The following is a 24,147-nucleotide window of genomic DNA, read 5'->3' as shown; positions in this document are numbered from 1 at the left end:
GCCGTTGCCGATTGGCTGGGCGTGGTTCTCCACCCCTTGCTACCCTGCAGGCCCGGAAACCTGACCCACCTCTGTTTTTTTTTTTTTTTTTTTTCACCCCCCCTCTCTCCTGGCTCCCTCCTCCCTTGATACTTTCAACTCTCAGGGTTCTTCACCCTATTTCCCCAGACCCTCCCTACTGGGACCAACTCTGTCCTCCCACCCCTGTCTCCCCATCCTTCAGTCAGTCTCTGAAATTGTGGTATGAATTCCTTCAGCAGCTGGTCACAGCTCTCTGCTCAAGAGAGAGGGAATGAAGTGTCTTGAGGGCAGGTCATCTGAACTAGACTGAATTAACACACTTTTTTTTTTTTTTTTAAATCTAGCTACAACTCTACAAGGAGCTCTGATGGCACAGTGCCTAACCCATTTGACTTCTAACTAGAAGGCTGGTGGTTCAAACTCACCAGCCACTCCTCAGAAAGAAGACCAGGCAATCTACTTCTATAAAGGTTTACCACCTTGGAAACTCAATAGGAGTTGCTATGAGTCGAAATCCACTCCATGACAGTGGGTTTGGTTTTTGGTTTTACAGGCCCATAGTGTGAGTTTTCTTCTAAGATATTCTCATAACATACCAGAGCAAAAGGCTGACCATTTTTAAAACTGATTTACCTTTCTCTTTGGATAAACCTTTACATTATGGTCTAGCAAATTTCTTTATTGCCCTAATTTCTTCATTTATTTAAAAGTAATTTCATACATTAATGTTCCCTGAAAACAGTATTACTACAACGTGTTTCTTTGACTCCTTCCTCTCTGCCTTCCTCCCACATCAATACATTTTTTATGGGACTCACAAAAAATAGAATTGATCTGAATTCCTTTGTATGGAAGAACACAAACCTTTGGTGGTATCACAAATAGCAAGTTTGTCTCTGTGTGAATTAGCTTTCAATTCTTTCTATAGAAAATATATTACAGGTACAAAACTGAAGTGATCAGAGTATGACGCTGCTTGAACAATCTCAGAAAGATCAGCACAAGGCCAGTCCCCATGAGGCAGAGGTTAAAGATGTCCCAAATGTCCCAACTGCCATACCACTCCATCGTTTCAGACATTAACTCCTCCTCCTCCTCCTCCCAATAATTTCCCCAGTCTTAGTGTTCTGTATTTTGCTGTAACGCCTCACAGAACTCACAGACACCCAAGGGATCGTCTCACGTAGTAGTAGTGGAGGCTGGCAGGCTGGTGAGTCCCAGGTCTTTGAGTGGGTCTGGAGTATCCTTCCAGTTCTCAGGGTTTGATGTACCTCGATCAGCAGACCAGATGACGACTGCTGTCCCAAATCCAGGGGTGAAATGAGGATGAGCCAAAACACAGAACCAGAGCAAGAGGAGGGCAAACCTTCCCAAGAGATTCATAGGTATACCCTCAAGGAAGCTAAGGGTAGTGATTTGAATTATACCCTCCAAAAAGGCAGGACTCGAGATACATTCCACCTGTGTTGCTGCAACAGAAATAACCCAAGTGGATGGCTTTAACAATCAGCAGCTCAAGGCAAATCCTACCACAGAGCCAATTGTCAGTCATTATAGGGAATGACTACTACCAGCTGCCCAGCCAAGTTGACACCCGACCTTAATGACAACACCACCCCAGACAGACATGGATAATAGGATTTACAATACATCACAGAATGGAGGACAATGGCTAGAAGGACCACATCAAGCAATTCACCTCAGATGCTAAAAAATGATATAGGAATAAAACAATATTATAGAGGTGTGGGAGACAACTAATTGGAATATTATGTGTTCTTACAAACTTTGTTGATTTATGGTGATTGTTAGACTTGCAAAATGTATAATTTATTGTGATGCATTTCTTACTTTAAATCAATATACATTTTTGTACTAATTTACCACTTGTAATATTTTTACTTGTTAAAAAAAAGTCCCCAAATTCTCTATGTTTTCAAGCTCTACAGAACTTGGCTATGCCCATACATCTCACCATATGTCAATTTTTGTGTCCTGCAGCCTGTGACTCTAGCTCTTCCCTTATTTATGCAGTTCCTTTTATATGGAATATTGTCCCCTCCTCCACTCAAAAATTTTGGCCCATTTTTCTAGACTCAATCAATTCCCCGCAGTCTTATCTAAAATTCCTGAACTAATTGTTCCCGGTAGTGTTTCATTCTGTAGCTCTATCTTTCATCTATAGGGTTGCTATGAGTCAGACAGCACCTAACAACAACACTTATTCCCCTAAAAGTCCCTGGGTGGTGCAAACTTTAAACACTTGACTACTTGCTGAAAGTTGGCAGATTGAACCCACCCAAAAACTGAGAAGACAGGCTTGGCAATATGCTCCTGAAAGATCACAGCCTTGAAAACCCCATGAAGCAGTTCTGTTCTGCATACAAAAGGTAATCATGCATCCACTTGATGGCATCCAACAACAACAACAATTCTTTCCCTATTTATCAGAACCTTTTGCAAGCAACTGAGGAAAACAGATTCCATGCCCCAATATCCAAGTTCAAAAGAACAGACATAATTTGGCAGAAGACGTACACTAACCAAACACTACCCCGGAGCTCTGGTAGCGTAGTACCTAAGATATTTGACTGCTAACCAAAAGGCTGGTGGTTCAAACCCACTAGCCACTCCTCAGAAGGAAGGTTGGGCAATCTACTTCCGTGGTGATATCACCTCAGAAACCCAAAGAGAGGTCACTATGAGTTGGATTCAACTCAACAGCAGTGTGTTTGGTTTGTTTAAACATTAACCAAGACAGAGAAAGATGATGTTGACCAGGGACAATCTACTGAGGTTTGTGCCCCTACATCATTCATATTATATATATATGTATAAAATCTGTTTATTGCCTGTTATTCTGGTTTGGTTACCTCTAGTGCCGCTCTAACAGAAATTACAGCAAATGGGTGGCTTTAACAAGCAGTGATTTATTCTCTTACAGTTTTAGAGGCTAGAAGTCTGAGTTCAAAGTGCCAGGCTCTATGGGCTGGGTGAAGTCCGTTCAACCTTGGGCTTCAGCTCTGCCTCTTGCTTCTGGCCCACAGAAGCTGGAGGCTTTCTTCACTCGGGCAGCTGCTGGATGCTGAGGGTGACAAACCCAAGATTGACAAGTAAAAAGGCACAGTCCTAATCTTACCAAACCACATGGCAGACCACTGACTCAAGTCCATTAAGAATCCCAAGATCAGCAGACAACATGGCAGGCTGCTGAACAAGTTGGCTACCTGCAGAATTCAAGCATGCCAAAAACTACAGATCATTCCCTAAAGTTTCTCCTTATATACTTGGAACAGACCACATCCCTAAGGTAGCTACCCAGCTGCTCACAAAATATTCCATCATGGAACTGATTACCAGTGTCATCATGGGAACACTACATCCAGCTGCCCAGCCACTCAAAACCAGGCCCAGCCAAGTTGACATGTAACCTTAACTACCACATCTGTCTTCCTTACAAGCTCCATAAGATGAGGGACTTCATTTTATAAATTACTATATCACAGAACTTAGAATAGATTGGGACAACTAGTTGTTGCTGTTGTTGTTAGGTGCCATTGAGTTGTCTCTGACTCATAGCAACCCTATGCACAGCAGAATGAAACACTGGCCAGTCTTGTGCCAGCCTCACAATCCTTTCTATACCTGAGTCCATTGTTGCAGCCACTGTGTCTATCTAGCTCATTGAGGGCCTTCCCCTTCATTGGTGACCCTCCACTTTACCAAGCATGATATCTGTCTCCAGGGAATGGTTCCTTCTGACAACATGACCAAAGTAGGTGAGACAAAGTCTGGCCCTTCTCACTTCCTAGGAGATTCCAGCTGCACTTCTTCAGGACAGATTTGTTAGTCCTTTTAGCAGACCATGATACTCTTAGGATTCTTCTCCAACACCGAAACTCAAAAGCATTAACTCTTCTTGGTTCTTCCTTATTCATTATCCAGCCCTCACATGCATAAGAGGCAATTGAAAATACCATGGCTTAGGTTAGATGCACCTTAGTCTTTAAGGAGACAGCTTTGCTTTTCATCACTTGAAAGAGGTCTTTTGCAGCACATTTGCCCAATGTAATATGTCATCCGATGTCTTAAATGTTGCTTCCATTGGTGTTGATTGTAGAATCAAGTAATATGAAATCTTTGACTTCAATCTTTTTTCCATCCACCATGAAGCTGTATTGGACTAGTTGTGAGGATTTTTGTTTTCTTTATATTGAAGTGTAATCCACACTGCAGACTGTAGTCTTCAATCTTCATCCACAAGTGCTGCAAATAATCCTCATTTTCAGTGTATTGCAGGTTGTTAATTAATCTTCCTCCAATCCTGACGCCATGTTCTTCTTCATATAATACAGCTTCTCAGATACTTTGGTCAGCATACAAGTTGAATAAGATTGGTGAAAGATACAACCTTGACCCACTCCCTTCTTGATTTTTAACCATGCAGTATCCCTTTGTTCTGTTTGAATGACAGCCACCTGATCTATGTACAGGTCCCTCATGAGTACAATCAAGTGTTCTGGAATTCCCAGTCTTCTCAATGCTATCCATAATTTGTTATGATCCACATAATCAAATGCTTTTGCATAGTCAATAAAACACAAGTAAATATATTTCTGGAATTCTTTGTGTTGAGCTAAGATCCATCTGACATCATCAATGATATCCCTCATTCCACGTCCTCTTCTGAATCCAGCTTGCATTTCTGGAAACTCTGTCAATATACTGCTGCAACCATTTTTGAATTATCTTCAGTAAGATTTTACTTGCATGTGATATTAATGATATTGTTTGATAATTACCACATTCTGTGGAATCACCCTCTTTGGAATGGATACAAATATGGGTCTCTTCCAGTCAGTTGGCCAGATAGCTGTCTTCCAAATCTCTTGGCATAGCCTAGTGAGTGCCTCAAGCATGGCAACCATTTGTTGAAACACCTCAGTGGGTATTCCATCAATTCTTAGCGCCTTGTTTGTAACCAATTCCTTCAGTGCAGCTTCGACTTCTTCCTTCAATACCATCGGTTCTTGATCATATGCCACCTCCTGAAATGGATGAACATCAACCAGTTCTTCTTGGTAGAGTGACTCTGTGTATTCTTTCCATCTTTTGTGTTGTTTCCTGCATCATTCAATATTTTGCCCATAGAATCTTTCAATATTGCAACTTGAGGCTTAAATTTTTCCTTAGTTCTTTCAGCTTGAGAAATGCCAAGTGTGTTCTTCCCTTTTTGTTTTCTAACTCCAGGTCTTTGCACATTTCATTACAGTAATTGGCTTTGTCCTTGACAGCTGCTCTTTGAAATCTTTGGTTCATCTCTTTTATCTTCTCATTTCTTCCAATTGCTTTAGCTACACTTCCTCCACTCAAAGGCAAGTTTCAGAGTCTCTTCTGACATGCATTTTGGTCCTTTTTTCCTTTATTGTCTTTTTAATGACCTCTTGCTTTCTTCATGGGTGATGTTCTTGATGTCATACCACAATTCCCCTGATTTTCAGTCATATTTGTTCAATGCATCCAATCTATTCTTTAAATGGTCTCTAAATTCAGAAGGGATATTATCAAGGTCATATTTTGGTTCTTGTGGACTTGTTTTAATTGTCTTCAACTTCAACTTGAACGTGCATATGAGCAGTTGATGGTCTGTTCCACAGTCAGCTTCTGGCCTTGTCTTGGCTGAAGATATTGAACTTCTCCATCGCCTCTTGCCGCAGATGTAGTCAATCTGTTTCCTATGTATTCCATCTGGTGAAGTCCATGTATAAGTCCATATTGCTTATGTTGTTGAAAAAAAAAGGTATTTGTAATGAATAAGTCTATAGTCCTGCAAAATTCTATCATGGCATCTCCAGTGTCATTTCTATCTCCAATGCCGTATTTCCCAACTACCAATAACTCTACTTTGTTTCCAACTTTTTCATTCCAGTCACCAGTGATAATAAACATATCTTGATTGCACGTTTGGTCAATTTCAGACTGCAGAATTTGGTAGAAACCTTCAATTTCCTCATCTTTGGCTTTGGTGGTTGGTGCATAGATTTGAATAATAGTAGTATTAACTAGTCTTCTTTGTAGGTGTATGGATATTATCCTATCACTGACTGTATTGTGTTTCAAGACAGATTTTGAAACACTCTTTGTGACAGTGAATGCCACACCATTCCTCTTTAACTTGTCATTCCTGGCATAGTAGATCATATGGTTGTCTGATTCAAAATGGCCAAAATTGGTCCATTTCAGCTCACTAATGCCTAGGACAATTTCCAATTTTTGACAACTTCCAATTTTCTTAGATTTGTACTTTACACATTCCATGTACCGATTATTAATGGATGTTTGCAGCTATTTCTACTCATTTTGATGCCATATCATCCAATAGAGGTCCCAAGAGCTTTACTCTATCCATATTGTTAAGGAACAACTCAAACCAAAAAACAAATTCACTGCCATGGAGTCGGATCCTACTCATAGCGACCCCTCCTTGGGTTTCTGAGGCGATATCACAACAGAAGTTGATTGCCCAACCTTCCTTCCAAGGAAAGGCTGGTGGGTTTGAACGGCCAGCCTTCTTGTTAGCAGTAAATGCCTTAGGCACTATACCACCAGAGCTCCCAAGGGACAACTAGTAGGTCCTCAATACATATTTATCGAAGTGTGTGTGTGTGTGTGTAATATACAGGTGTTGGCTAGGATGTAGAGAAATAGGAATCCTCATCCATTGCTGGTAGAATTATAAATGATATAACCACTGTGGCAAAGAGTCTGGCAGTTCCTCAAGAAGTTAAATGTAGAATTACCAAATCATATAGCAAATTCACTTCAAGGTATGTACCCTAAAGAATTGAATGCAGGAATACAAACAGATATATGTATGTCAATGTTCACTGCAATACTATTCACAATAACCAAAAGATGCAAAGAAACAACAGATGAATGGATAAGCAAAATGTTGTACATGCATACAGTAGAATATTATTCAGCTACAAAAAGAAAAGTCCTGATAATAACATATTACAATGTGGATGAACATTGAAAACATTATGCTGAGTGAAATAAGTCTGTAACAAATATTATTTGATTCTACTTCTATGAGTAGGCAAGTGTATATAAACCTAAGGTTATTCATGATTACTTGGGACAGGTGAAAAGGAGAAGGGGAAGAGAGACTCATTGCTTCCAAGACACTAAGCTTCTCTTACATAATGGTGATGGAAAAATTTGGAAAGGAGTAATATCACTCATTTGTACATGTGAAGATTTTTGAAATGGAAAATGTTTTGTTACATATGTATTTACCCCAATAAAAAATATTTATTCTAGGAAAGAGCAAAATGTTTACTATTTCTTCTTTTATGCTATCATAAAATATTTTAGAATATATGAATCAAAATTGGCTGCTTCTTTTTTTTATTATTTTTATTGTGATTTGGGTGAAAGTTTACAGAACAAATTAATTTTCCATACTTCAGCTCACATGTACTTTGTCTCATGACATTGACTGGAATTTCCCACAATGCAACAGCTCCCTTTCCATTTCCTCCCCATAGCTACCTCTTCCCTGTGTCCTTCCCTCCCATGCATTCCTGCCCCCTGAGCTGTCTCCCTGTACCCACCCAACCCTTCTATTCTCCCATGATTGATTTCTCCAAGGAGTGTATCTACCTAATATAAATGTTCAGCTCATATGCCTTTCTTTTGTTTGGCTCAAAGCCACAGGAGTGAGTTCAATTCCAAACCTGAAGGGCAACTAGGAGCCATAGTCTCAGGGGTTCCACCAGGCCTCTATCAGACCAGCAAACCTGGTCCCTGTTTTTATGATTTTGAGTTTTGGTCCACATTGTTCTCCCACTCTATCCAGGATCTTCTACATAGATCCCCCTCCTAGTGGTTGACAGTGGTAGCAGGGCACCAAAAATTGGCTACTTCTTGCAGTAATTAATATGAGGCCATATTTTGGCTAGCTTTTAAGATAAGAATGTATTATATTATACATATTCCTGTTTGTATTCCATCAGTACAGTACAATTTTTTTTTGTTAACATTTTATTGTGATTTGGGTGAAATTTTACAGAGCAACTTCATTTTCTATTCAATAGTTCATACACATTTTGTTTTGTGACATTGAAAGCCCTGCAACGTAACAACTCTCTTCCCACTTCCTCCCTGTGGTTACCTTTTCCCAATGTCTTTCCTTTGTATCTCTTGTTCATCTGTCAGTCTCTTCCTTTTCCTTGGTGATATTGTGTGGGTCACCTGCTGTTTGTATATTGCCTTTCCCTTCACCCCACTCACTATGTGTATCTTTCCAAGCTAGCATCTTCCTGCCTCTTCCTTGCCATCCATGGTAAAAAATCAAGTTTCCCTCCATGTATAAATCTTTCCCAGATTTTTTATAATAGTGAACTCATACAGTATTTGCCCTTTTATGATTGACTTATTTCACTGACCATAATGTTCTCCAAGTTCATCCATGTTGTGAGGTATTTCACTGATTCTTCATTATTCTTTAATGATTCATAGTATTCCATTGTATGTATGTACTATAGATTGGTTATCCATTCATCTGTTGATAGGCACTTTAAGTTACTTCCATCTCTTTGCTATTGTGAATAATTTTGTGATGAACATGGGTGTATCTATTCGTGTCACAACTTTTATTTTTCTAGGATGTACACCTAGTAGTGGTATTGCTGGATCAAATGGTATTTCTATTTCCAACTTTTTGAGCAAGTGCCATACCATTTTCCATAGTGGTTGTACCCCTTTACACTCTCACCACCAGTGTATGGGAGTTCTAATCTTTCCACACCCTCAACAGCATTTGTTGTTTTCAGTCTTGTTGAACTTTGCTATTTTTGCTGGGGTGAGATGATATCTAGTTGTCATTTTGATTTGCATATCTCTAATAGCTAATGATCATGAACATTTCTTCACATGTTTGTTGGCTGTCTGAATATCTTCTTTGTTGAAGTGTCTGTTCATGTCCTCTGGCCATTTTTTAATTGGATTGTTTGTCTTTTGGATGTTGTGGTGTTAAAGTTTTCTATAAATTTTAGACAAAAGTCCTTTGTTGGATATATTGTTGCCAAATACTTTTTCCCAATCTGTAGGTTCTCTTTTTATTCTTTTGGAGAAGTCTTTTGATGTGCATAAGGATTTAATTTTTAAATTTTAAAGTCATCTAGTTTATCTTCTGCTGCTTGTGAAATATTGATTATATCTGATAGTCTATTTATGCCACAAATTAGGGCTCCTATGTTAACACCTACTTTTTCTTTGATGAACTTTATAGTTTTAGATTTGGATTCATCTTAAGTTAGTTTTTGTGTAAGGTGTGGTATGGATCTTGTTTCATTTTTCTGAAAATGGTTATCCAGTTTTTCCAGTACCATTTGTTAAAGAGACTGTCTCTTCCCCATTTGATGGGTTTTGGCCCTTTGTCAAAGATCAACTCTCCATAAGTGGATGGATCTACTTATTGAGTTCTCAATACTTTTCTAATGGTCTTTGTGTGTGTCATATAATGCCAGGCTATTTTGACTACTATGGCTGTATTTTGAGATCAGGGAGTGGGAGACTTCCTACTTTGTTCTTCTTCAGTAGTGCTTTGTTTATCTGAGGTCTCTTTCATTTCCATATAAAATTAGTGATTGGGTTTTCCACGTCCTCAAAGAATGCTGATGGAATCTGAATCAGGATTGCATTGAATATAGAGATTGCTTCAGGAAGTATTGGCTTTGTCATAAATGTTCAGTCCTCCGATCTATGAGCATTATAAGTTCTTCCATTATAGTTTCTTTCATCAGCCACTCCTTGGAAGGAAGATTTGGCAAACTACTTCCACACAGATACCACCTCAGAAACCCAAGGGGGGGTTACTATGAGTCGAATTGACTTGATGGTAGTGAGTTTTTATTATTATTATTATTTATTGTTGTTGTTTTATTTCATTGTTTTGGTAGCGATTGTAAATGGTATTGTTTTCCTTATTTCATTTTCACAGATCTCCTTGTTGATATAGAGAAATCCAACTTATTATTTTGTAGGACAGTCTTGTATTCTGTCACTTTGCTGAATCTTTCAATTAGCTCTTTTTGAGTCTCTTGGGTTTTCTATGTATAGGGCCATATTATCTGCAAGTAGGGACAGTTGTACTTCTTGTTTGCCAATTTAGATGTCCTTTATTTCTCTTTCTTGCTGTGGTTCCCTAGATAGTACCTCCAATGCAGTGTTGAATAGAAACGGTGATAGGGACATCTTTGTCTTGTTCCCATTCACAAGGAGCATGATTTCAGTCTGTTTCCATTGATAATAATGTTGGCTGTTGGTTTTCAGCATATGCCCTTTTTTATGTTGAGGTGTTTCGTTTCTATTCTATTTTGCTAACAGTTTTTTTAATCAGGAATGGGTGTTGGATTTTATCAACTGCCTTTCTGCATTGATCGGTGTGATCATGTAGTTCTTTTCTTTGTTTTAGTCATGTGATGGATTACATTGATTGTTTTTATAATATTAAACCATCCTTGTATATCTTGTATGAAACCCACTTCATTATGGTGTATTATTTCTTTGATATGTTGTTGGAGTCTATTGGCTAGGACTTTGTTGAAGATTTCTGCATCTGTATCCATGAGAGATATTAATCTGTAATTTTCCTTTTTAGTGGTATCTTTCACTGGTTTTGGTATCAGGGTTATGCTTGCTTCATAAAATGCATTTCAGAGTATGCCTTCTATTTCTCTGTTACATAATATTTTCAATAGAGTTGGTGTCAGCACCTATCTGGATGTTTGGTAGAATTCTTCAGTGAAGTCTTCTGGGCCAGGGTATTTTTCTTGGTAGGTTTTTTTTTTTTTTTTTTTTAATTTTTAAATGACTGGTTCAATGTCTTCTTTGGTTATAGATCTGTTCAACTTTTCTACCTCAATCTGTGTTAGTTTAGGTAGGTCGTGTGTTTCCAGAAATTTGTTCCATTTCTTCCAGGCTTCCTTGGTAGGTTATTCCTTTTATCATTATATAATGCATTTCCTTGTCCCTTGTGATCTCTCTTGTCCTCCCTCCACCTTGAGAGAACTCAACCATGAGTGCATAAACACTTTTCTTCCTCTTCCTCTGGTTTGAACCTATTTATTACAGAGGTCTCAGCTTAGATATTTCCTTCCCCCAGGAAGTTTTTCTTTCAACCTCTTTCCTTGCATTCTATGTCTTTTTATGCACCTGTACTTATCCCTACTATAGTATTTATCTATTGAAATAATCTACTGTGGTGGTTATGTTTGTATGTCAACTTGGCTGGGCCTGGTTGAGTGGCTGGCAGCTGGTGGTAGTTATTCCCCATGATGAGACTGGCAATCAACTCCATGATGGGATCTACCACAAGCAGCTGAGTAGCTGCTTTGTGTATGTGGTCTGCTTCCCATACGCAAGAAGCAGCTTTGGGAATGGTCTCTAGCTTATGGCACACTTGGACCCTGCATGTAGCCATGTCTTTGTTCAGCAGCCTGCCATGCTCTGCCAACCTTGGGACTTAAAATGGACTTGAATTAATGGCCTGCCATGTGGTTTGGTAACATTGGGACTGTGCCATTTTATTTGTTGACCTGGGCTTGTTATCCTCAGCAGCCAGTAGCTGTTTGAGTGAAGAGATGCCTCTAGCTCCAGTGAGCCAGGAGCAAGAGGCAGAGCTGAAGCCCAAGGTTGAGGGGCTTTCACCCAGCCCCTAGAGCCTGGCACTTTGAACTTGGACTTAAACCTCCAAACTGTGAGAGAATAAACTCCTGTTTGTTAAGGCCATTCCATTGTGGTATATATTCCTATCAGAGCGGTACTAGGTAACCAGAACACTTCCTATTCTGGTTACCTAGTGCCGCTCTGACAAGAATATATACCACAAATGAGATGGCCTTAACAAACAGGAGTTCATGCTTACAATTTGGAGGCTTTAAGTCCAAGTTCAAAGTGCCAGGCTCTAGGGGTTGGGTGAAAGCCCCTCAACCTTAGGGTCCAACTCTGCCTCCTGCTCTTAGCCCACTGGAACTAGAGGCATTTCTTCACTCAGACAGCTGTTGGCTGCTGAGGCTGAGAAGCCCCAAGGTTGAAAAGTAAAAAGGCACAGTCCTGAAGTTACCAATCCACATGGCAGGCCATTAACTTAAGTTCACAGTAAGTCCCAAGGTCGGCAGAGCTTAGCAGGCCGCTGAACAATGACATAGCTACATGCAGGGTCCAAGTGTGTCAAGGGCTAGAGACCATTCTCAAAGCTTCTCCTTATATACAGGAAGCAGAACACATAAACAAGGGCAGCTACTCAGCTGCTCACAGTAGATTCCACCATGGAGTTGATTACCAGTCTCATCATGAGGAATACTACCACCAACTGCCTGGCCACTCAACCAGGCCCAGCCAAGTTGACACACAAACCAAACTACCACAGCTACCAACTTATCAGACTCCCACACTTGATTATAATTTCCTAGAAGGTAGGATCCCTTGCTTCACTGAACTCTTTACCTCCAGCACAATACTAGTACATTTTTCCATAAAGTACTTTTGCTTATTCCACAAGCAAAATGTAGTACTTTTGCCTCTTCCACAAGCAAAGGTAGCTATTTTTCAAATTTACTAATTATAGTGAACTTATGGGATTTTTTGCTAATATAGGAAAAACAAAACACTACTAACACACTTTCTACTGTGTAGCTCTTATCTTTGTATCGTTTGACATATTCAAGAAATGTTGTGTGTGCCATCAAGTTGATTCCTGCTCATAGTGACCTTATAGGATTGAGTAGAATTGCCCCATGGGTTTCCAAGCCTGCTTCTGTAATCTTTACAAAAGAGTAAAGATTACAGAAGCAGGCTGTCCCACCTTTCTACTATGAAGGGGCTGATGGATTCAAACCATTGACCTTTCATTATCAGCTGAGCACTTAACCACTACACTATCATGGCTCCTGGTAATAAAAGCTTATAGACAGAAGTGTAAAGACATAGGGATTGCAATGGTAAACTTAATAAAAATTGCCCAGCTTTCACATGCATATGAAGGTGATTGAAAAGACCTCAGTTTGGTCAGAGGCACCTTAGTTATCAAAATGACATCTTTGCTTTTTACACTTACAAGAGGTCTTTTGCAGCAGGTTTGCCCAATGAAATTTGTCATTGATTTTCTGACTGCCACTTCCATGAGTACTGACTCTTGATTCTGGTGAAATGAAATCTTTCAAAATTCCAACATTTTCATGATGTTGCTGTTTGGTCCAGTTTTAAGGATATTTGTTTTCTGTGTTTTGAGGTGTAATCCATACTGAAGGATATAGTTTATGCTCTATATCAGTAAATGCTTCAAGTTCTCTTCACTTTCAACAAGCAAGGTTGTGTCATCTGCATATTGCAAGTTGTCAGTGAGTTTTCCTCCAATCCTAATGCCATGTTCTTGATCATATAGTCCAGTTTCCCAGGCTATTTGCTCAGTATACAGATTGAATAAGTATGATGAAAGGATATAATCCTGACCCATACCGTTCCTGATTTTAGACCATGCAGTATCTCCCTGTTCTATTCAAACAACTGCTTCTTGGTTTATGTACAGATTCTCCATTAGCACAATTAAGTATTCTGGAATTCCCATTCTTAGCAATATTATTTATAATTTGTTATGATCCACACAGTTAAATGCCTTTGCATAGTCAACAAAACACAAGTAAACATCTTTCTGGTATTCTTTGTTTTTGGCCAAGATCTATCTGACATCAGCAATGATATCCTTCATTTTATGCCTTTTTCTGAAACTGATTTTAATTTCTGGAAGTTGTCCTGCACTTCTCCTTGGTGGTCTAGTGGCTGAGATTTGGTGCTTTCACCACCATGGTGTGGGTTTGATTCCTGGTCAGAGAAGTCTAGAAAGTTAATTTTTTTTTTAATAGTAAATTTTTTGCCCACACAAAATGCACTGCAGATCTAGTGTCTCTCCAAGTGGTTGTGTCTTGTAGTTATGCCATCTGAGACACAGGAAAGAGAGGGTAGAGAGTCATGTACCAATTAAATGCTTCATCCTGGAAATAACTTCTTCTTATAGTTCATTTGTCAGAGAATTTGTCAGATTTTCTTATCTAATAGCAAGCCAGACAAGAGACATTGAGGAAGCACATCGGTATTCACTGGTCATTAAGAGTCTTTGTCACACTTTTATGACTATAATTAATTGTATTTCCCTAGAATAAAGTAGAAACAAGCAAAGAAACCCTTAAACTTTTCACTAATTATTGAAAATAATGAATTTTCTGCTGATGAAAGAAAAAAACACACTATGACACAGATTTAGGCAGTTGTACCTTTATGGAGGGAGCTCTGGTAGCATAGTGGCTAAGGCACTTGACTGCAAACCAGAAGGCTGGAGGTTCAAACCCACCAGCCACTCCTCGGAAGGAAGATGGGGCAATCTACTTCTGTAGTGATACTCCCTCGGAAACCCAAGGAGGGGTCCCTATGAGTCGGGTCTGACTCCACAGCACATAACAACAACAACAACCTTTATGGAGGAGAGTGTCATAGGCCTCCAAACACCTGACTTTCCCTTAGATGCCCTCTAAATGTTAATTAACCAATATGTCAAATGAATGTTTGTTTCTGTACTGAGTAGCAAAAAAGTTTTCCTAGTTTTAGGTTAACTGAAATTTATACATTTTTAGCACATTTTAAAAGTAGAGTGGGGAAAAAGTTATGTGTGTCTTGGTTTTCAAATGTCACTCTGAGTGAGCATTGCAAACCAAAACCCAACATAGAACCAAATGTTTGTTAGAGGAATATACTGTTGGCATCTTCTATGAGCTCAGAGTTTCTAAGAGGTTACTTCTGACCTCCATTCCTCTCCATCCTTAAAATGTATACTCTCTATGTGACAGACTAACAGTCCTGGGTAGCCCAATAGTTTGTGATAGGCTACTAACCTAAAGGTTGGAAGATCAAACCCATCTGTAGTGGCTCCATAGAAGAAAAGCCTGGCAATTGGCTTTTGTAAAGATTACAACCATGAAAACCCTATGAAGCAGTTCTTCTCTGTAACATATGTGGTCACAATGAGTCCTGATCAAACAAATGATAAAGAGTTTGTTTTTTGCTTTATATGCCAGGCTAAGGTCTCAGATTTTACAATTAATTTATTATCTGTTGAGATTGAAAAAAAAAATAATATAGTCATAGAGAATTCATTTTCTTTGAAGGAAATACTAAAATGTGGAAGATAATTTACTTTGCAATATTTATTTTTATTGGGATAACTACATATCTGGGTTAAAAGGTTAGTAAAGTCCTATCTTGAGGAAGGCCTTAGAACATTTGATTGAATTATATGAGTAAGCTTATTTCTAAAATAGAATCTATACAATAAGAGAGTGAAAAGGATGAAGGGTTTTTCAACAGACATTTGGAACTGAAAATGTCTTTTCTCCAGAATATATAAAGAAATACTACAAGATGATAGGGGTTAGCAGTTAAGTGCTTAACTTTCTGTACCACCAGAGCTCCTAGTGCCTAAGGCATTTGACTGCTAACCAGAAGGCTGGCGGTTCAAACCCACCAGTCACTCCTCGGAAGGAAGGTTGGGCAATCCTACTTCCGTAGTGATACTGCCTCGGAAACCCAAGGAGGGGTCGCTATGAGTCGGGGCCGACTCGACGGCACACAACAACAACAACAACAACAACAACAAGATGATAAGAAAAATACAGAAAATGGTGATGAAAAATGAGGAAGACACTTGAACATAAAATTTACAAAAAATGACTAACCAACATTTTAAGAAATGTTCAACCTCATTACTATCAGGGAAATACAAATTAAAACTACAACAATATACCACCACATACCTACCAGAAAAAGTAAAATTAAAAACTCTCAAAATACCAAGTGTTGGCAAAGATTTAGAGCAACAGAAACACATACAAATTGCTAACTAAAATATAAATTGGTAGAATCAGTTCGGACAGTTTAGTACTATCTACAAACATTAAAGAAACATACTGTTTTGATTATATATTGCTGCATAACAAGCCGCTCCATAACTTAATAATTTAAAACAACAATACTCGTTGTTTCTCATGATATTATGGTTGGTTGGTAGTTTTTTAGCTGATCTCTCCTGGGCTAATTCATATTACAGCTGGTAGATTTGTTGGGGGCTGGGCTTAGCCTGGATGATAGAATAGCTTACCTGTCTTTCAATGTAGTCTACTATAGGCATGGAGATGTGGGAGTGTTCTAAGATATTGAAAACACAAACTATAAGGAATGATAAAGCCTAGGCCCAGAATCATATAGCATCCACTTCACTACATTCTAATGATAAAGTAAGTCACATGGCCAGCCATGATTCCAGGGAAGAGGAAAAGACTCTACATCTTTATGGGAGAAGTGGAATTCACATTCAAGCACAGGAAGAACTATTGACAACCCACTTGGCAGACAATCTTCATCTATCTTCTGAATCATCAATTTACCATTCGTAGGTATATACTCAGGTCCCTGAGTGGTACATGCAGTTTGCACCTGATTATTAACCAAAAGTTTAATGATTTGAATTTGTTCAGGTACTGTGGAAGAAAGGACTGGTGATCTACTTCTGAAAAATCAGCCATTGAAAACCCTATGGAGCACAGTTCTACTCTGACACATATGGAGTCACCATGAGCCAAAACTGCCTGGACAGCAACAGGTTTGGTTTAATGGTTTAGGTATAAATTCAATGGAAATGTATGTACACATGAATTTCTGTGTGTGTACACAAGCCCTTCTGTAACTATACACATGTGTTTTCTTCATATATATATGCATGAGACAATAATTTTTATAAATTGGAAACAATTTTTAGAACAGTAAAATGAATGAGTTACTTTTGGGATTTATGTAGTACCATTCAATTGAGGCAATGAGTGAGCTATAGACAAATAGAAAGAATGAACCTCACTAAGATAATGAGGAGTGAAAGAAGCTAAACATAAAAAGAAGTCAAACTATGTGATTTGGTGTATATAAAGTTTAGAAATGGGCAAAACTAAACAACAGTGTTAGATGTCAGGATAATTGGGAAGGAGTGGGGCCTCAGGGGGCTTCCGATGTTCCAATGATTTGAGTGGTGGCTACATAGGGTTCACTTTATACTAATTAATTATGCTATTGTTGTCATAGTGTTAAGTGCCCTCCAGTTGACTCCAACTCATAGCAAGTCTACGTACAACAGAATGAAACACTGGTCGTGTGCCACCCTCAAAATCCTTGCTAAACCTGGCATGCAAGTATTGCAAGTATTGCAGCCACTGTGTCAATCCGTCTTGTTGAGGGTCTCCCCTTTTTCACTGACCCCCTACTTTTCCAAACATGGTGTCTTTCTTCGGGGAGTAGTCCCTTCTGACAATATGACCAAAGTAGGTGGGACAAGTCCAGCCATTCTTGCTTCCAAGGAGCATTCTGGCTGCACTTCTTCCGAGACGGATTTGTTCCTTTTTGTGGCAGCCCATAGTATTTCAACATTCTTCACTAACATAATTTAAAGGCATCACCTCCTCTTTGAGCTTCCTTATTCATTGTCCAGCTTTTGCATGCATACAAATCAATTGAAAATAATGTGGCTTGGGTCAGGCACACCTTAGTCTTCAAAGTGACATCTTGGCTCTTCAACACTTTAAAGAGGTTTTTTGTTTGTTTGTTTTTTTGGTTTTTTTCAGCAGATTTTCCCAGTGAAATATGACATCTGATTTCTTGACTGCTGTTTCCATGGATGCTGATTGTGGATTCAAGTGAAATGACATCCCTGAGAACTTCTGTCTTTTCTCCATTTACCATGATGTTGATTATTGATTCAGTTGTGAGGATTTTTGCTATACACTTGTTTTATTTACTTTTACGAATTTGGGATAGTTGCAGCTGTTTGTCAACTTGGATGGACCACAATTCTGTGTGGTTTAAGCAATTATAATGTAAGTTGCTCCAATGATGGGATCAGATGTATATGTTTTGAGTAGCCAATCCATTGAAAGGGAGTTTCCCTAGGGGTGTGGCCTGCTTCTAGTATATTTATGGACATCCTGGGAAAAGAGACACTCTTGTGTGGATTGGGATTCTGTTGTGCTTCCTACAACTGTCCTTGAGTGAACAATCCACCATTCGGCCTGGAGATCTTGTACTCATCATTTGTTGGAGTCAACTGCCAGTATACTGCCTGCCAACCTTGAGCTCCTCAGCCCCTGCAGCTGTGTGAGTTGGGAAACACCTCCAGCTTGAAGTTTGATCCAAGAACTTGGGACTTGCCAGCTTCTGTAAGTGTGTGAGCCATTTTCTGAATATAAATTTTCCTTTCTCTATGTATATAAGCTTTACTGGTTTTGTTTCCCTAGAGAACTCAGTCTAACACAATTGGTACTGAGAGTGGTTCTAGAAAGACAAAATCATAAGAATGGGCTTCCTAAATTGGTTCTCCAAATTGATTAATCATAAAGACAATAGTGACCCTGTCTCTGTTAGTAAAGAGGGCTCTGCTAATCCATGGCATGAGATGACAACATTAATATGTAAAATAGGACCACCAATAGATGAAGTACTTGTGAGAAGTGAGGCTCTGGGTGATCACATATTTGATACTTTTATGCAATTTTGTCAGCATGAGGAGTATAAGGAAGCTGGTTGGTTGGTCCTACTTATACTAGACAAAGTGGTGAAAGAGCGAGATGAGCTCAGAGCTGCTGAGTCTCAGCTTAAGCACTGCATAAAAGACCTCAGTGTTTCCAGTTGTGCTCTGAAAGAATGCCTTCTTTCTTCTAGTAACAGAGCTGATATTGCCAAAAACCAAACCCAGAGTCTTATTGTAAGGGTGGCTGAACTACAATGCCAATTAAATTACCAACCCAGAATGGTGTCTGAAATTAAAATGAGGGCACTGATTGGGAAAAAATGGAATCCTAAAACCTGGAATGGGAACATATGGGCAGATAGCCAGGAAGGTCAGGATATGGAGTGTGTAAATTCTGTTGAATCCCTCTCATCTGAGGGGATTACTGTAAAACCATTATCCCCTCCACCTCAGTTTGATGAGATTAAGCCAATTGTTCCTGCTGGGTCATTGCCTGAGGCAGAGGCCATGGAAGACATTGCTGAATGTTCTCAGAAACTGCCCCAACCACTCATAGTTGCTGCTAGACGTCTAAGTAAAGTTAAGTCCAAGCAAGCCCCAAAAGGGGAAATCCAAAGTGTGACTGAGGAGGTGGTATGCTACACCCAAAAAGACCTACTTGATTTTGCTAACACAGACAGACAAAAACCTGGAGAATATGTACAAGAATGACTACTGAGAGTATGTGATAATGGTGCAAGGAATGTAACATTGGATCAGTCTGAGTTTATTGGTTTAGGCCCACTAAGTAGGGATTCTTCATTCAATGTTTCAGCTCCAGAGGTAAGGAAAGGATCTAATAGTTTATTTGGTTATCTTACTGAAGCATGGATTATGCAGTGGCCTACCTTAAGTCAAGTTGAAGTACCAGACCTGCCTTGGTATAATGTAGAAGAAGGTATCCAGAGCCTTAGAGAAATTGGCCTGTTAGAATGGATTTATCAGATTAGAACCATAGAGCCAGAAACAGAGAGTCCAGAAGATATGCCTTTCACCAGTACAGTGAGGAATAAATTCGTGAAGGGAGCTCCAGCATCCTTGAAGATGGCTGTGAATGCTATTTTATGTAAGCCAGATTTGACAGTGGGAACTGCCTTAATTAAACTAAGACACTTAACTATGATGGGGCTGATTGGACCCCATGGGAGTAGAGACAAATGGCAGCAGTTAATCGACAAAGGTAAGGTGGGCATGGTTACCATAATGGACAGCAGAGCCAGAACAGTAATCAGAATAGTCTGGCTCATGTGGAATTATGGCATTGGCTACTTGAGCATGGTGTTTCTGGTAGTGAAATACATGGCAAATCTACTAAGTATTTACTTGATTTGTATACACAGAAGAGTTCTAGGTCACATGAACAGCAAACTACATTGAATCACTAGAATACAGAGTCACAGCCCCTCAATCAATTCCCAGACTTGAGTCAGTTTACAGACCCATACTCCCTTGAATGAAGGGGAGGCTGGGTCCTTTTGAGGAAGGACCCCACTGCATTGCCAAAAATTTATAATGTCAATCTTTCTCCCAGATTTCCCCAAAGGGATAAGGGGCCTTTTATGAGAGTGACTGTTCATTGGGGAAAAGAAAATAATCAGAATTTTCAGGGATTACTGAACACTGGCTCTGAACTGACACTAATTCCAGGAGACCCAAAGCATCATTGTGGCCCACCAGTCAGAGTGGGGGTATGTGGAGGTCAAATTATTGATGGAGACTTAGCTGAGGTGCATCTCACAGTGGGTCCAGTGGGTCCACAAACCCATCCTGTAATAATTTCCCCAGTTCCAGAATGCATAATTGAAATAGATATACTGCGCAATTGGCAGAATTCACACATTGGGTCCCTGACATGTGGAGTTAGGGCTATTATGGTAGGTAAAGCCAGTGGAAGCCATTAGAACTGCCTCTACCTACATAAATAGTAAATCAAAAGCAATACCACATCCTTGGAGGGGTTTCAGAGATTACTGCCACCATCAAGGACTTGAAGGATGCAGGGGTGGTGATTCCCACCACATCCCCATTTAATTCACCTATTTGGCCTGCACAAAAAATAGATGGATCTTGGAGAATGACAGTAGATTATCATAAACTTAATCAGGTGGTGACTCCAATTGAAGCTGTTCTTGATGTGGTTTCATTGCTTGAGCAAATTAGTACATCTCTTGGTACTTGGCATGCAGCTATTGATCTGGCAAATACCTTTTTCTCGATACCAATTTCATAGGACCATCAGAAGCAGTTTACCTTCAGCTGGCAAGACCAACAGTATATTTTCATAATGCTTCCTCAAGGATATATCAATTCCCCAGCTCTATGTCATTTAGTCCATAGGGATCTTGATCGCCTGTCCGTTCCAGAAGACAGCACACTGGTCTATTATATTTATGACATTATGCTGATTGGACCTAGTAAAGAAGAAGTATCAATCATTCTAGACTTTTTGTGAGACATATGCATACCAGAGGTTGGGAAATTAACCCATCAAAAATTCAGGCACCTTCCACCTTAGTGAAATTTCTAGGGGCCAAATGGTGTGGGGCATGTTGAGATATTCCTACTAAAGTGAAGGATAAGTCATTGTATCTGTCTTCCCCCACAACTAAAAAGAAGGCACAACATCTGCTGGGCCTCTTAGGATTTGGGGGCAACATATCCCTCATTTGGATGTGTTGCTTCAGACTATTTATTAGGTGACTCAGAAAGCTGCTAGTTTTGAACAACAGAAGGGGCCCAGAACAACAGAAGGCTCTGCAACAGGTTCAGGTTGCTGTGAAGGCGGCTCTGCCACTTGGGCCATATGACCCAGCTGATCCAATGGTGCTTGAAGTGTCTGTAGTAGATAGAGATGCTGCTTGGAGTCTTTGGCATGTCCTTATTGGTGAATTGCAGTGCAGACCCTTGTGATTTTGGAGCAAAGCCCTGCCATCCTCTGCAGATAACTACTCTGCTTTCGAGAAACAGCTTTTAGCATGTTATTGGGCTTTAGTAGAGATTGAACGCCTAACCATGGGCCAATTAGTCACCATGAGGCCTGAGCTGCCCATCATGCACTGCATGTTGTCTGATCCACACTGGCATAAAGTTGGACGTGCTCAGCAGCACTCTATCATTAAATGGAAGTGGTATATCAGAGATCGGGCTTGAGCAGAACCTGAAGGCACAAGTAAGTTGCATGAAGAAGTGGCCCTAATGCCTATGGTCTCCACTCCAGTCATATTACCTTCCCTCTCCCAGTCTGCACCTATGGCCTCATGGAGAATTCCTTATGATCAGTTGACTGAGGAAGAGAAAACTCGTGCCTGGTTTACAAATGGTTCTGCGTGATTTGCAGGCACCACTCGAAAGTGGACAGCAGCAGCACTGCAGCCCCTTTCTGGGACTTTCTTGAATGATCATGGTGAAGATAAATCTTCCCAATGGGCAGAACTTCAAGCTGTGAATATGGCTGTTCACTTTGCATGGAATAAGGAAATGGCCAGATGTGCAATTATATATGGGTTCATGGGCTGTGACTAATGGCTTGGCTGGATGGTCTGGGACTTGGAAGAAGCATGATTGGAAAATTGGTGACAAGGATATATGGTGAAGAGTTATGTGGATAGATCTCTCTGAATGTGCCAAAGGAGTAAAGGTATTTGTGTCTCATGTGAATGCCCACCAAAAGGTGACCTTCGCAGAGGAGGACTTTAACAATCAGGTGGATATGATGACACACTCAGTGGAAACCAGGCTTCCTTTTTGCCCAGCTACTCCTGTCATTGCTCAATGGGCTCCTGAAAAAAGTGGCCATGGTGGCAGGGATGGAGGTTATGCATGGGCTCAGCAACGTGGACTCCCATTTACCAAGGCGATTTGGCTACTGCCACTGCTGAGTGCCCAGTCTGCCAGCAGCAGAGACCAACACTGAGTCCGCAATATGGAGCCATTCTACGGGGTGATCAGCCAGCCACGTGGTGGCAGGTTGATCACATTGGACTACTTCCATCATGGAATGGATAGTGTTTTGTTCTTACTGGAATAGATAACTTATTCTGGACATGGAATTGCCTTCCCTGCACGCAACGCTTCTTCCAAAACTGCTATCCGTGAACTTACAGAATGCCTTATCCACTGTCACGATGTCCCACACAGCATTGCTTCAGATCAAGGGACTCACTTCACAGCAAATGAAGTGTGGCAATGGGCCTATGCTCACAGAATTCATTGGACTTACCATATTCCCCATCATCCTGAAGCAGCTGGCTTGACAGAACGATGGGATGGCCTACTGAAAACACAATTACAGTGTCAGCTAGGTGGCAATACCTTGAAGTTTTAGGGCAATGTTCTCCAGAAGGCTGTATATGCTCTAAATCGGCATCCAATATATGATTCTGTTTCTCCAGTAGCCAGGATTCACGGGTCCAGGAACCAAGGGGTGGAAATGGGAGTGGTACCACTCACTGTTACCCCTACTGCCCCACTCAAAAAAAAAAAAAAAATTTGCTTCCTGTCCCTGCTACCCTATGCTCTGCTGGTCTGGAGATCTTAGTCCCAAAGGGAAGAACACTCCCACCTGGAGACACAATACTGATTGCATTGAACTGGAAATTAAGAATGCCACCTGGTCATTTTGGCTTTGTCATGCCTCTGGATCAACAGACAAGGAAGGGCATTACTGTACTATCTGGTGTGATAGATACTGATTATGAAAGGGAAATTGGATTGACATTACATAATGGAGGAAAACAAGAATATGTCTGGAGTACAGGAGATTCTTTAGGACTTCTCTCAGTACTACCATGCTCTGTAATTAAAGTCTATGAAAAATTATAGCAACCCAATTCTGATATGACTGCTAATGGCCCAGACACCTCAAGAATGAATGTTTGGGTCACCCCACCCAACAAAGAACCACGACCAGCTAAGGTGCTTGCTGAGGGCAAGGGAAATACAGAATGGTGGTGGAAGAAGGTAGTTCTGAATATCAGCTACGACCATGTGACTAGTTGCAGAAATGAGTAGGGTGATTGTGATATTTGTTCATTGTTTATGTGGATCAAATATTTTAGTTTCCTTCTGTTATGAACTGCAAAATGTAAATAAGGTTAATGTGTTTCAGTTGTATGCGTGTTAGCGTATCATGTTAGGTGCAAATATGACTTTATAGATATCCTTATTTAGAGATTATATATGATTAAGAAGATGTATACAAGTGCCAAGTTGGCAAGGGATGGACTGTCATAGTTGGAGCTGTGTGTCAACTTGGCTGGACCATAATTCTGTCTGGTTTAAGCAATTGTGATGTGAGTTGTTCGAATGATGGGATCAGATGTATATGTTTTGAGCAGCCAATCCATTGAAAGGGAGCTTCCCTAGGGGTGTGGCTTGCTTCCAGTATATTTATGGACATCCTAGGAAAAGAGATACCCTTCTGTGGACTGGTATTCTGTTATGCTGCCTACACCTGTCCTTGA

At 40.0% G+C, this 24,147-nt stretch overlaps 1 pseudogene; it reads left to right on the top strand.

The window, feature by feature from the left end:
* Positions 1 to 24,147, top strand: part of LOC103192421 — a 163,661-nt pseudogene that overhangs the window by 360 nt on the left and 139,154 nt on the right.

Source organism: Orycteropus afer, unplaced genomic scaffold (assembly GCF_000298275.1).
Source record: "Orycteropus afer afer isolate SDZICR_OR568_19922 unplaced genomic scaffold, OryAfe1.0 scaffold00027, whole genome shotgun sequence".
Taxonomy (NCBI): Eukaryota; Metazoa; Chordata; class Mammalia; order Tubulidentata; family Orycteropodidae; genus Orycteropus; species Orycteropus afer.
The sequence above is the reverse complement of the archived record's forward strand: the minus strand, read 5'-3'. Positions and strand labels throughout refer to the sequence as shown.